The 13,812-nt window shown below is 30.5% G+C and overlaps 1 long non-coding RNA gene across 3 annotated transcripts; it reads right to left on the bottom strand.

Moving 5' to 3' along the window:
• Window positions 1-2,681: 2,681 nt before the first annotated feature.
• Window positions 2,682-10,261, bottom strand: LOC107776515 (uncharacterized). 3 transcript variants are annotated; one of them, XR_012702881.1, is made up of 5 exons: window positions 9,974-10,261; window positions 9,693-9,855; window positions 6,695-6,736; window positions 2,952-6,356; window positions 2,682-2,853 (listed from the first exon to the last, which is right to left on the bottom strand). It is a non-coding gene; the product is annotated as an uncharacterized LOC107776515 (long non-coding RNA). The 3 variants fall into 3 exon arrangements; XR_001645992.2 differs by having other exon boundaries at window positions 2,682-6,353; window positions 9,974-10,249; XR_001645991.2 differs by having other exon boundaries at window positions 2,682-6,356; window positions 9,974-10,248.
• Between the last annotated feature and the right edge of the window lie 3,551 nt (window positions 10,262-13,812).

Raw genomic sequence — 13,812 nt, 5'->3', positions numbered from 1 at the left:
AACAAAATTGAATAAATGCATAAGAAAAAGAAAGAAATTAAAACAATAAAAAAAGAAGACACCCTTTGGTGTTTGTCCCCTAAACGAAAGACAAAAAAAGCAAAGGAAATGCATTCCAAACAAAGAAAAGAAGGCAAAGAAAACGTACCTGGCAGCAAAGAAAGAATTGGAGGCGGAAAACACTGGTTTCTGTGCCAGGGGCAGCGCCTCCGGACGCTAGGGGCAGGGAATTTTCCTATTTTGTCCGAGACAAAGTTATTTCGGTCTTGTACGGTCCCAACTTGTATAAAAGAGGTTCTAAACCTAATTTGGAAGAGATCTAACATACTTTGAAGGGGATTTCACATGGGGAACATACACCACGCTTGAAGGAGGCTTCTAACTAGTTTTTCTTCTCTTCTCTTCTCTTCTTTTAACTTTATAGTTCATTAGTTCTAAGAGCTATGAGTGCTACATGAACATTATAGTTTGAATCTTGAATTATTCTTATTATTTTATCATATTAGTTTATTTATTCAATCTTACGCTTAATTATTTGATTGCTTGATCACCAATTGATCTACGAATCTAGGATTGAACTCGGGAGAGGGAATTCTAGATTGCATATAAGATTGAATAGAGAGAGATCTTGAACATGAGTATCGGGAACGGATTTGCAATTAAGATAGGGATATACCTAAGCGCCTTGCTTAATTACTATACGGGAATTATAAATGCGTTCTTGTTAATTCTGATTCCATAGGAATATAGGCGTTAGGTTAGCTTGAATAGGCGAGTAGTACTTCGGGAGAAGGCTACGAGCTTACGAGTAATATTAACCTTGTCAAACAATAAACATTAATTAGACAATTTAAGTAGAAGACTCAACGGGATTGTTAGCTAACACATAGCTCTAAAATATCGGCTCCCATTGAATTCGTGTCTAATTTTACCGACTTGTTTCCTTTAATCTCTTAGTTTGCTAGTCTAGATTAGTTTTAATTAAATAATCACACATTAGAAAATTGCTTTAGTAGATTAATTGTCTTAGTTTAATTTAGTAAATAGTTAATTACAAGTCACTGTAGGTACGATATTTGAACTTATAATTCTATATTATTTGTCGATCACGTATACTTGGATGTGCCTGGGAGCAACACCCGTCCTCATGTGTTCAACTTTTGGAATTTTAATATACGGGTAAGGATCAAGGCCTAACCCCCACCAAAATGATCACGTTATTTTTGTACATGGAGCAAAAAAATTGAATCGACACACTGAAAATGTGAAAGTTACCACTTCCCATAATTTTGTTAGATTTTTTATATTTGTATAAGTCAGTAGGGTATATACAACAGAGAAAGAGGACCAGATAAACAGATCGTGGAAACTACAAATTAATAGGCCGAAAATTGCCAACTTGGCGCATATGGAGAGAAAGATAAAAATAAGAGAATCTGACACGAATATATATATATATATATATGAACCTGAAGTAAACGTTTTCTCCTGTATCTCACAACTTCTTATTTGATTGAATTTTATATATGAGAAAACACTTTTAAAATAATAACCAGGATTTCTTTTCTTGTTTATAGGTAGACATATTGGCTATGTTTATAACATTCTTATTTATTTACACCACAACTTGAAATAAACGATCGATCATCATCTTCGCTATGTGACATATGGTAAAAGTAAATATCCACGATTAATTTTTCCTCCTTGTCCACTATTACCGCAATTAGAGTATGGTAAAAGTAAATATCCCTCAAATTTTAAGTAGAATGTTGCTTTTACAGAGATAACAGATTCACCAATAATTATGTTATCTTGTCAAACCTAGAGTCGATTTTGGTAATTGTCCTGGAATCAAGAGAAAGAGAAAGATAATTTTTTGCTTGTTTTACCCTTAACATTAATTATTTATTTATAAAAAAAAATTCTCAAAATTTTTTAAAATGATATTATTATTAGGAGTTATATAGAAAAATATATAGTACAATATATTTTTTAAGGATATGAAAAGTCCAAAGTGGACGGAGTGAATAGTAAAGTCATGGTCAAAAGTGGTCCCAAAGTCACACAACCAATGAAACCTTTGTAAATGATCAGGTAACAAAAAAACATGCTAAAGTTAGTGGATGCTGGCCGTATCTCAAGGGGGACCCCACTTGGTGGATGCTGGCGACAGGTGTCGGCACGCCAGCTTTATTTTAAATAAGCTCGTTTAATACCCCCAACTAATTAATAAATTAGTGTACTACTTATCCTTTATTCATTGACCGAAAAGACTTTTTAGGTTTTTAAATTAAAATAAATCATCTCGAGAAGCCACCATGCTCGGTAGCCAGTGTATTGGCGTGTGTGTATGTCTGTTTTCTTAATAAAATTAAATTTATTTCTCTCTCCGGGACCAATTGATTAGGTTAATTGCCTAAAATTAGGTGAGTGTTTACTTACGATAATTACTTTTAAGAGAGGGTCGCATATATTCCTAGATGCGTACCTTTTTTGGAAACTTATAACTTTCAACAGTTTCGATGCAAAATTGACCTTTATTAATTATTTTATGGATAATTTCGGAAATCTCTTTTCAAATTTCGTCATATCGTATTGACCTTCCTTGTGATTTACAATATAACGCTTATTTCCCTTATTTTTATTTTCTTATAACCATTCTTTAAACTCATTTAAAATAAATATTAATAAAAATACAATTTGATAAATTTACCCTTTTTAATGTTAATTTCTTTCAATTAATTTCCTTACAAAAAATAGCATTTCCTTGAGTGGGAAGTCCTCTTCTCTGCAAACTTTCACCGTTTTTATTCTTGTTCCTCTCCATTCTTCAGAAACCAGCAGCTTCCTCCCCTGCTGACCATTCATTCGAGCTTAGATCTAATTTCTCTTCCAAATTTCACTAGATTTCGTTGTCCAATAGTTGAAAAACTAATTTTCCTTATACATACCTGTCTTTCATGAATGAGAAGCATATAGGACTCAAATTTGACGCCGTTAACCGGCAATTTTGGATGATTTTTCTCTATTTGTTGAATCCTGTTTCTTCTCAGTTCGTGGATATTCTTACTAAAATCTTTTCCGGATGTTCTCATCGGCTTCCTCTTTTGGGAAGTCGTTCTTATAAAATTTGACATAGGTCACCGAAAAATATTGGGTTACCACAAAAAATGAAATCGCCGATAAACTAATAAAGGTACAGAGAAGCTACCTGATACCTTTCAGAATTAACTAGTTTACTTTGCTTAATGGGAAAGACACGTATAGGCAGAATAGTGATAAGCTTTACACATGTATCTATATTTAAATTAACTTATTGGTGTAGGTTTATTTTTAAAGAATTTGTTAAGTAAGTTATTTTGATAATGTTTATTACTAATTGAAAGAAATAAATATTAAAAGGGGCAAATTTATCAAATTGTATTTTATTTAAATTTATTTTAAATGAGTTTAAAGAATGATTACAAGAAAATCAAATTAAGGAGGTAGTCGTAATATTATAAACCACGAGGGAGGTCACTGTGATATGCGAAACGTGAAAAGAGGTCTCTTAAATTATGCGATTATTTTATTCATCTAATTGATTAGTGCAAACTTTTAAAAGACTATTTTACCCTATGCTTTCTTTAACTCTATACTTACTTCTTTTGTCAAATGAAATTGAAATTCTGGAGAAATGATCGAAGACTACTTTATGCTAAGGTCTTTTTACCTCTTGCTCCTTTCCTTCTTTTATTGATTGAAAAAAGAAATGTTAATTTTTTAGGTGGAAGTATAGATTTGGAAATGTTGATATAACTAAATATCCCATATTATAGTGAGAACTGTAAAAGGGAAGGAGAATTTTTCGATGCTCCTTACACTCTCTCCCTTTTGATTTTTTTTTTTTTTTTTTAAAAAAAATTTGTAGAAAAAGTAAATTAAAATCTGAAAACTTCGACCCAGAGAAGGGTAAGTACTGCAAGTGCTTTTCTCTTTTATAATATTTTTCATACTATAGTGTTAGTTTCATCAATCATGTAAGAATTGCAACAGATTACCAGGGGAACTAAACATGTTTTTTCATACTGTTTAACTAGTTTAGAGAAGGTAATCAAGTTGCTGATGCATTGGCTAAATGTAGTGCCTTCCTTCAGACATAGACAATCAAACAATTCATTCAAATGGCATTTAACTCTAAGTTGTATTTTGTAAAGAGCTCTTCTATGCATGGCATAAATCATAATGTTAAAGATGAGTATACGTGAACCTTTTCTAGTGTCAAATTGACTCGCCACGAAGTTTAAAAAAAAAAAAGACTTTTAAAATGTGGTCTTAAAAGCTTAAGGGGTAAAAACTTTTCATTAAGGGTAAAATAAAGAGTTTAAAGTTAAATTATTTCCAACTTTAGAAATGTATCATTTATTTTGGAACAGACTAAAAAAAAAAAGTACATCATCTAATATGAAACATAGGGAGTATTCGTAAATTAAAAGGATATTTATACTCCAAAATAAAATCATCTTTGTATTGTTAAAAGAATTGTCTTACTTTTCTTAGTCTTGCAACCAAGAATACTTTTTCAGTGCTAAAGTACACTTTCAAAAAAAGAAAAAAAGCTTAAGTAGGGCTTTTTTTTTTGTTGCAAAAAATTAGGGTTTATCATTACCAGCGGCTAAATGTGCAATTTATACATTCTTATAATGCTATGTGACAGGCGAATGATGGATTTCAAGTAGATGGGTGAACCAATGAAGACGAGACAAGTCATGGATGCAAGAGATGAATATGTAATTCCAGCAATTGCTAAGTAAGGTTTGAGAGTCGTACGGGATGAGATAGGGAGTTACAACAACAACAACAATCCAATATAATCTCACTAGTGGGGTCTGGGGAAGGTAGTGTCTACGCAAACCTTACCCCTACCTTGGGGTAGAGAGGCGGTTTCCGATAGACCATCGGCTCCCTTCCTCCAAGAACTTCTCACCTTGCTCTTGAGGTGACTTGAGATAGGGAGTTAGACAAGAGATATTTGAGGATAATAATTTTTTTAATGAGTTTAGTGATTAACTATACAACAAATGTGAAAATATTTTTTCTCTATCTATTTAGAAGTCAAATACCAATAATTATATGCATAACACGCAATTGATTTAAAACCTCTAAAAGAGATAAATTTCAATACATAAAAGCTCTTTGTACTTAATATGCAATAAAAAGGAATAGCAAATTTGGAAAAGTGAAAAAAAAAACATAAAATAAAGAAACAAGAGGGAATATCATAGATAACTTGGAAAATAACAAAAAGAAAAGAAAGAAAAAAAGAATAACAAGTGGGGAAAACGAAAGAAAGAAAAGAACAAGAATGAAGGGAGAAATCCAAAAATAGTCAGATTTACAAGTGGTAATTGACAAATAGCAACAATTTCAAAAGTAATTAGCTACTTTTCATTTAAAGATAAAACTGAACGAAAACACTGTTCAAAATCCGGAACTCCAACATAATATACTGGAATTCCAGTATAATATATCGGTCCAGCATAATATGTTAGAAGTTCATACACAGGTGCTCCAATCTCTAGTATATTATGCTGAAACTTTTCGCGTGTTGGAGTTCCAGCATAATATGCTGGAAGTTCATATACATGTGCACCAATCTCTAGTATATTATGCTGGACCGATCTGTGTTGCAGCAAAATAGTGGCTATTTTTTAATGACTTTGCAAACGATGACTATTTTTCAATTACCAGTCCGAAAACTGACTAGCCTGTACTATTTTTACCAAGAATGAATAGCAAATTTTGGAAAAACCAAAAAGGAAAGGAAAGATTTAAAACAAAATGAACATTAGTTTGTAAACAAATAATGGCCATATGTGAATATAATAACCACTTCGTTCTTTAACTAATGTGCACCAAAATACATTAATTTCGATGGGTTCCCCGGTACACACTAAGTCAAATTTTTAGCATACCAAGGGGTCGTTTGGTTTGAATACGGCTTATGTCGGAATAAATTATGCTGGGATAAGTTACCCTGCTATTATTTTTTATCTACTGTTTGGTATGTTGTATTAAAAATGACAATTACATAATTTCTAAGAAGAAGGTATAAGTTATTCCGGTATTAATTACCCCACTCATTACAAGGTATAAGTTATTCCGGACTACTTATAATCCCGGAATAACTTATACCAGATTTGCTAACCAAACAAAGTATTAAAGTGATTTTAAATTTTAATACCACCACTATACCTTCTTATAGCTTACGCCAAACGAGCTCTAATACTATAATTCATAATTAGGGGAAGAGAGCATGGGATCATGTGAACCATACTTACAAGTATAGAGATCCTCCCCTGCGATGTGACACGCTGCTGTAAGTTAAGAATTTAAAAGATTAAACAAGAAAGCACTTATCATTAACATCTTCTTCAAAAGAGCAAAATATCTTGAGTAAGTGTAGTGTAATTTTTTAAAAAGTTGAAGGCAACTCAAATTTGGAGAAAAGAGTTAGTAAAATCAGAATAAGTGATAGGATACACTTTCTTTTTAAGTTTGTCCGCTGAAAAATAATTTCTTTTATTTACAAATAATTGAACTTTAAACTTTCTATTTCACGAAGAGATATAAACCACTGTTAACCTTATTAATTACTTGCTCGAGTGCAAAATTATTGCATAAGATTGGGGAAAAGCAAATTAAGAAAAAATACCTTTGCATTTTCAGCTGCAAGGGTCTTCTAGGTAGCTTGCATCTGAATATAATAGAACAATAAAATATCTACAGTAAATGTTAAGTTTTCTAAACTTCATATAGGAAGTCAATACATGCATGTCCAACTGTTTTTCTATTTGTTGTAGTTCTTCTAGGGTGCAAGAAGAACTGTGACACGCTTTATTCCTTTCGTGTTTAGTAGGTGTGTTAACTGTTCAGTTCCATAGTAATTCAATTAATTTTCACTACTTTATTTCTAAAATGTCTTACACGAGTCGCACACATCTCATTTGTTATGTAAAATAAAAAATTAGTGAACACATATCTTGTAGATTCAGAAAATATTTATTCGAATCACACGGTGTGCATTTTAATTTTTAACATACTCTTTACCAAAAAAAATACTGGTCCGTCTTAAAATGGTTACTGAGTTGCTAAAAAAAAATATTCAACTCAACCCTCTTTCTTACCTTTAGTTTCGCCCCTGCTGCCAAATAAATAAGTGCATATATGTGCATTTCATACACGTATACACTCGGTAACTTTGCTCGATTTTTTGAATATTAATTTTAATTTCACGAGACACAAAAATAATTTTTCTTATTTTTGTGTAGAAAGAAAACCGATCAAAGTTGATCAATTTTATTAAAAAAAAATGAAAAATAAAGAATTTTTAAAAACCTAACGACTTCTGTCAGTTTTTCGGCCTGTCTTTTGACTGACGTTCATGTATTATAATTCGAGCATAATTAATACTCCATGTGAACTGAACCATCCTTGGGTTAAATAGGTATCCTTACCAAAAATAATTATGAAAAAGGACAAATATCTTCCCAAAGTACATAGTGATTTGGGAAACTCATACAATTATATCTGCCCAAGATTTTCAAGGTGTGTTATAACCTTCCTAAGCAAGACAGTAAGCACGATCAAGTCTAGTATGACAACTGGCTCCCAAACTGTGCTTTTCAACTCTAAAGAAATCAAGAAACTCTGTTTCCATCTAACTTCGTCAGTTAAACACCCCTTAGTTTAGTTTATTAACTTTGTCAGCAGATATATGCTTATTCTATCAAGTTCAAGGAAACCAATGAATATTTATGACAGTACCCTTTAACCCTAAATCGAGAGGTATACTTAATATTTGGTCGATTGGTAGGATGTATTAGAAAAAATAATATATGTATTAATTTTGGTATTATTAATCTCTTATTTGTTAGTAGTATTTTTCAATCTATATATAATTAAAACTTGTATTAGTTATACACCATATTCAATATTATTTTATACATACCAAATCATGCATTAGCAATATCATAGTTTTTATTACATGGAAAAGTATGTAAAAAGACAAAACCGCCCTTTCAAAACATTTCCCAAAGCTTGCAAAGAATGTGGACGGTATTTTTTGTAAACAAATAATTTTTTTTAAAGTATGCAATGCATGTTATTTTTAATACATCAAACCACATAGTCGATAAGAAATAATTCCAACATAATCAATCACAGCATTACTAAAAGATCATATTCAATACTATACTTATCTATACTATATTAAAAGCACAAATACCCTTAGCGAAATATCGTTCACCTTTTTTACCCATTAAAAATAGATTTCACATTGGATTAAATTTTAATTTAATTATTTTTCCTAATAATTAGGAATTTAAAATTACCTAAAATTATGGTTATTAAAATTTTCCTTATTTTAGTTAAGTAGAAACTCCTAATATTTAAGAGCATAAATATTATAATATAGTATTAAAAGTTAAATTGCTAAAAATGCTAAGTTGAAGCATTAAGGATGTAACATAAGACACAAGGTATTCAAAAGAAGTTGTCATTATTATTTTTCTTTCTTTTTATATTCATTCCAATAAATAATAGTTTTCTATATTTTTTAGTATAGTATTACATTATTTTTATAATTCAATATTAGTTATTTAAGACTTTATATAGTTGTTTATCAATATTTTTCTAGGAGCTATAGTTCTACCTCATCACTCACAAATTTCTAAACGACCAAAAGATTCAAATTTTCAATTTATTTAATTATTTTTGAATAATTATGGTAAAAGTATTATTTTTTGTGTTATTTGTTTATAGTATTTGGTAACAAAGATAATAATAATTTTTATAAGATATTTCACTCCTCATAAATCATAATAATGTATATAAAGACTTATGTGGAGTAGAATTTCATTGTTTTATTGAGCTAGCTTAATGAGATTAACATTCATTATTTTTAAGAACTTATGTTTTTTAATATTTAACTCAAACACATTATTTAATAGCATTTACGTAATTTTTAAAAATTATATATTTATTAATATAAGTATATGAGCGTACCCTAAAACTAGTATAAACTATCAAAACACCCCTAATCTTTTAAAAAAATAAAAAAAAACCCTAACCAGCACATAATATGAGGCATAGTTTAGTTTCAACTTCAAGTACTGAATTCTGAAACAACAACCGATTTTGTGTTACTACAAGTACAAGCTATTGTAATATAATACTCCTAATATTTAAGTCAAGGAAAACTTTGTCCTAAGATATAGCTTGGCATGCGAAAGTTAGATGGAAAAGTGAGTATCATGAATTATTGGTTGATTTAATGTCATTCAAATGGATTCGATCTTTTAATTAACTAGGGTTAAGTTGATAGATGGACTGTATAGTTCACAAAGTACCTTGCTAGTCATGGAGAAACAAATTGTACTTTGAAAGGATCTGTTCTTGAACTAGAGATAAGAGAGAAGTTATTACTATTAGTTTCCTAAATTTTGAACTTCAGGTGTCGTTTTAAGCATTAAGTCATTTAAACAAGGGGTCGTTTGGTTGGAAAGAAAATCACACTCCCCCCGCCCCAAAAAAAAAGGTTGGTTTAAACAAACTCAATCAAAATTATGGAATTTAAGAGTCTTGTGTACTGTTCACATATATAAAGTTGCAATCTTTGGCATGAAAATTGGGAAATGTAAGAGAAATGTTACCTTGTGCTTGAAAATTCACAGAGCTTAATTTCCTCTTGGGTTATAATAACCAAACCAACCTCAACATCACAAACACAAACAGAAAGTGCAATTGGTTTCGGCGTTTGGAAAAAAGTGACGTTCTCTATCCGCCTCATATGAGTCCTCCCTCTTTATCATCTCCCTTCCACCATTTTCAATAAAAAGCACCCACAAATCAGAAAAATATTGAAGAAGCATAAAAAGGAAAAAAAACAAATACAGGAAATGAAACAACAAAATAAAAAGGAACAAATACGTACAGGATTCTTCACCCATATAGATGAAGCAAATTAAATGGCAAGAAAGAAAAGCAATGGTATAAAATTACTACTCATATGACTTTTGCTAGCAGGTGAGAAGAGAAATAGGGAGTGAGGCTAAAAAAGGGAAGTAACAGATCTTTTGTGTGTGTGTGTTTGGGGGGGGGGGGGCAAAAAACCAGAAAGGAAAACTAAAAGTAGGTGCAAGTTTTGATTGATGATCAGCCCTGACAACGTTATGGTACTATATCATCAATTAGAAAGAGGCAAACCTCATAGCTGTAATGCTCTCTCTTTCTCCCTCTTTTACCGATTAATTAATCTATATTATATTAAAAGTACGAAAACTTTTATCAAAATATTATTCGACGTTCATCTTTTATATTCTTTAAAAAGTTTACATGGGGCAAAATTATAATTTAAGTTAAATTTCCTAATACTTAAAACTTTAAATTCAACTAAATTTTGGTTATTATATATTTTCTTATTGAACTAGATAAGAAATACTAATATTTAACAGTTTAAAATCAACTAAAATTTTACCTTATATTAATCAAATAATTCAGTTATAATATTCTTCCCTTTATTGTACGTAGGCATACATACATGGACTAATAAATACCTCTGATTGTTAACCATGCATACGTGGAGGAAACATTACTGACATGGCGAAACTGCGTGCAAATCACACTTAAGTGGCGCATGAATGTAATAGTTTTAATAGAAAAAAAATATTAAAATAAATAAAAATGTATAAAAAATAACAAAAGATTAAAAAAAATAATAAAAAGGCATCCATTTTTCCCCATTCTTTCGTTTCGTCTCCCAGCTCTCACCCCAACCTTTTCTCCCCATCCCCTCTCCATTCTTTTCGATTGAAAATCAATTAGAGTTTTTTTTTAAAATTGAGTATGAGGATCTAGAGAGAAGGTAATCCACAATCGAATTTTGGCAGAACAAAATCACATCAATTTCTCCGATCTGGCCATTACTCCGATAGTGATGAAAAACTGGCCAAAAAGAAGACTCTTCTTTACATTAAGTGTTTGGAGTATATTCTTCATATCAGGCGGTTTATGGATGAAGCTTTTCGATATGGTCAATGCTCCTCTCCTTTACTTTTTCTTTTTAAAGAAAACAATTAGCGGCAGGGGTGAAATGCCATTTCTAATGTGTTTGCTCTATGCCAATGGTCTTGGTGGGAAGGAAGTTTCCACGGAGATGGTGATTGAGGTGCTTGAAATCAAATGGAATAAGGTGTTTGCGTGGAGATGGTGATTAGAAATTAACAAAATGAGTAGGCAATCAGGGAGAGTGAACTATTCATCGATGGCCAGAGACATTGCCAGTGAATTCTCCAGCCAAATTGAATTTTTTTGCTAATTTATGAGTTTTTTGCTGGTCGCAGTTGTAGTGGAGGAGAAGAGAAATAAAAAAAAATTAAGTTAAAAGTTTGATAAACTAGAAATTAGGAAATAAAAAAGTGAGACCTAGAAATTACACTTGTCAAATTCTAAAAGGTTAAGCATGTGACATGTCATTTTTGTCTTAGCGATTGAGGAACACGCTCAAACGAATATGTCTATAAGTCCTTATTCTTTAAATTGAGGTGCTAAATTAAGAAATTCCTAAGTTTGTTTACCGGGTTGACAATTCGTTACAAGTATATATAGATAATTAAGTTCTCAGTAATTTACCTTATTTTTCAACTATAGTGAGTTGTATATTTATATTTTTCATCTTTTTCTGTTGCATTATTAAAGTGTAGTCATGTTTTGACTACCTACAATTTTTAATATTGACCATCTTAAAATTATGCATACTATAAAAATTTTAAAGGACTTGAAAATAATGCAACAGAAAAAGATGAAAAATATAAATATACAACTCACTATAGTTGAAAAATAAGGTAAATTACTGAGAACTTAATTATCTATATATATCAATATATATTATTATACACGCACAAATTTTTATCTTTTGAAAATAATTTTACATTAGATAAGATTGTAATTAAATTACTTTAGAATATTTAGAATTCATAACATATTCATATATACTCTAAGGATTTCCATGTGACGGGATCTCAAACACATTGTTTCATACAAATCGAACCAAACGGAAAACCGAATCATTACAATTTTAGCAGTAGCCAGGCTAAGAAGAAGAATTTCAATGGAGAATTCGTATAGTGTGAGGATTAGGGGTGTTCATAAAAATTCGAAAAATCGAACTAAACGGAAAATCGAATCAAACCGATAAAAAAACCCGATACTTTTTAGGTTTGGTTTGGTTTTGATTTTGAATTTTAAAAACCGATCAAATTTAGTTTGGTTTTGGTTTTAATAAAAAATTAACTAAAAAAATCGAACCAAGCCGACTATAGAAGTAGCTATTTAAAATTATTATTACACCTATATATATATATATATATGTATATTTTTAAATAAAGTTTCTAAAATTTTATGGTACATATTAGTCGTTTGTATTTTTAGTTTAGTTCTTTGCTATTATAATAATCTAATTCTTTACCTTTATATTCTAGTTTGATTGGTAGTTTTCTTTTGCTAAGTACAAAAAATTATTTCATGTTAAAAATAATCGATTTTTAATTGAGTACTTAAATTATTCATCACTATTTGATTCAATTATCTTCAATATATCTTGGTGAATGATAGATTTCTCAAAGAGCAATTGGTTTGCTAGTTTTACGTTGAAAATGTAGTCGCTAGAATATGTATTTGGTAGTGTATGTCTCATATTTAAGATAAAATCGATAAATAACCAAAAAATCGATAAAAACCGATTTAATTGGTTTGGTTTGGTCCAATATTTAAAGAATCGACTGACTTTTTTTTTTTTTTTTTTAAGAAAAACCTGATCCAAACCGAACTATGAACGCGAGTAGTCGGGAGAACGTTAATGTCATCAATAGGAGTACATTCCAATGAGAAATCGAAACGAATTGTTCTATTATGATATTTTTAGTAGTCCCAATTAGTAGCTGTAAATATTCTGATTTCTTTCCTTTTATTGTGGCTTGTGGGGTTGAGAGTACTTTTAATTCAGCATTAATGGCAAAAATTTCTTCACTTCATGAATCAGCTGCCAAGAATCCCCTTTTGTGTTTTTTTAAGAATATATCCTCTTATAGAAAGTAAGAAATACTAATTTTCAAAAACAGTGACATAAGAGGCTCTATTTGGGGAAGGGGGTATTTCTATTGTCTAAAAAGGAGTTCCATAATTGGGAATGCTAATAGCTTAACACTTGCAATTCCTTCTTTTTTTGCGTATAGGACATAGGAGGGTTGATAGTATATGATAGCGTTTAGGCATAAATTTGATTGAAATTTGAAAAAGAAATTTTTTAAATTATGCTAAAAATAATTTTTAGAAATAGAAGTTGTGTTTGGATATGTGTTTTATTTGGAGAAAAAGTTAAAGTTTGTGAGTGGAAGAAATATTTTCACCCCAAAAAATGCCCTAAACTAGTTTTTGGGAACTTAAAAAAAAAATTAGTTTTTTTTTCTAAAATTGATCATATTCCATGAATAATTAATATTTTCAAAAAAAAAAATGAAAAATAGTAGCCAAAATTTATGGCCAAACGGGAGTTATATCCACTACTAAAAAAAGGGAAAAACCGACCGATGTTGCTCGGTAATTGACAAAAATCGACCGAAAACCGATCGATTCGTGGTGGTCGGTAGAGCTAACCGACTAACTTTGGTCGGTATTTTCCGACCGATTTGGGTCGGTCAATTAAACTCAAAAAAATTATCTACAAAACCGATCGAAGTTGGTCGGTTTTTTCCGACCAAAGTTGGTCGGTATTTT

This window comes from Nicotiana tabacum, chromosome 19, assembly GCF_000715075.1.
Source record: "Nicotiana tabacum cultivar K326 chromosome 19, ASM71507v2, whole genome shotgun sequence".
NCBI lineage: Eukaryota > Viridiplantae > Streptophyta > Magnoliopsida > Solanales > Solanaceae > Nicotiana > Nicotiana tabacum.
Note: the sequence above shows the minus strand (reverse complement) of the source record. Positions and strands in the feature narration are given on the sequence as shown.